Source organism: Gadus morhua, chromosome 17 (assembly GCF_902167405.1).
Source record: "Gadus morhua chromosome 17, gadMor3.0, whole genome shotgun sequence".
Taxonomy (NCBI): Eukaryota; Metazoa; Chordata; class Actinopteri; order Gadiformes; family Gadidae; genus Gadus; species Gadus morhua.
The window spans coordinates 21,429,473-21,431,057 of NC_044064.1; the positions used below are offsets into that span (position 1 = coordinate 21,429,473).

Consider the following 1,585-nt stretch of genomic DNA (forward strand, 5'->3'; position numbering starts at 1 on the left):
CTTCATCTCTTAGGATGGCCTAGTGCAAGTCAACCTATTGATTGGCTGTATCATTAAGCAAAGCTTCAGGTATTGATAGTAGAGATGTACTGATTAGTACAAAAAGGGGATGTAGCTCAGTGGTAGAGCGCATGCTTCGCATGTATGAGGTCCCGGGTTCAATCCCCGGCATCTCCAAATTGTAGTGAAGGTGACGAGATGATTATGAATGAATCCCTTATATAACAATTTGCATTGAGCCAGGGTTTAGATATATTATGTAAATATAAAGCAGAGTGGTGCAACGGAAGCGTGCTGGGCCCTTAACCCAGAGGTCGATGAATCGAAACCATCCTCTGCTAGCAGGATTACCTAAAATAGCATCAATCAATCAATGAAATTAATTGCAATTAAATTTTTAGTCTAGCCTCAATAGATCGAAACCATCCTCTGCTATAATCAGACTGTTTCGAAGTTTCAGTCTTAAAATGAATAGCATTCAGAATCAAGAATCCTGTGCTGCAGTACGGGTGGACTACCCCACACGTATTTCCCACATCAGAAGCTGTGATGGCAATTTAAAGATGTTTACCACAAAAGATAACAATGCGCCTAACAATGCGCAAAGAGCCAGGGTTTAGATGTTGACTCTATATATTGTAATTGTTAAGCAGAGTGGCGCAGCGGAAGCGTGCTGGGCCCATAACCCAGAGGTCGATGGATAGAAAACATCCTCTGCTAGCAGGATTACCTAAAATAGCATCAATCAATCAATGAAATGAATAGCAATACATTTTTTAGTCTAGCCTCAATAGATAGCATGCAGTGTTCTACTCACAATATTAGAGATAAATAGCGAGCATTTTAAAACAAATATCTGTTACTAAAATAATTGAGCGTGGGATTGGTAGCGAGACTGGGGTTGATTGAAAAATTAAGAACGAGTATACCTACCGGTATACGCGGAAACATGGTCAAATTATTTGTATTTAGCGCTCGCAGTTGAGAGCATAGACTGTATGAAAGTTAAACTCTAACTCTAGTTGTGAGAAGTTCTTAGAAGTGTCTGGGTGTCAACCTCCTTTCCTGTTTTGCCTAGCGTTCCTGAGCCTTCTACGTGCACCTCTCCAGCATGGACTTCTGGGGTAACCCTCTCATCCTGGATCGTCTAGCGTGCAAAGGACGGTTCCTAGCCTATGAGCATGTCTTGGCAGGCTTTGGCCACTGTCGTTACGACCATACAATTGAAGCCTAGCGTGCTAGCATTGTTCCCCGCGGTAGCAGATGGGCGAATGAATACGTTATTCCAGACTCAGAGTTCCATATTTGAACGTAATGCATTACACTGCTTGGGTGTCAACGTTTGCGTGATCTTTTGAAGAAACGTAGAGTTGCAAAACCTGGGATGGACTAGTGTGGACCGCCGTCATTGCAGCTCTCTGCTGCTCCCTGCTAGCAGCGTCACTACACTGTCCACATGTTTCACAAATGGAGTTTGGCGAGACGTTGTCAGTGTCTGTATGTTGCTTAAATTCTCCGAAACAGTGGGCGCTAAAGATCAGCGCACGGCAGGCCATTGCAGCCAATGAGCTCGAGTTGAAAAAGA

The 1,585-nt window shown here is 43.5% G+C and overlaps 1 non-coding gene across 1 annotated transcript; it reads left to right on the forward strand.

The window, feature by feature from the left end:
* Positions 1 to 105: 105 nt before the first annotated feature.
* On the forward strand, positions 106 to 177 carry trnaa-cgc (transfer RNA alanine (anticodon CGC)). The gene has a single exon. It is a non-coding gene; the product is annotated as a tRNA-Ala (tRNA).
* Positions 178 to 1,585: the final 1,408 nt, after the last annotated feature.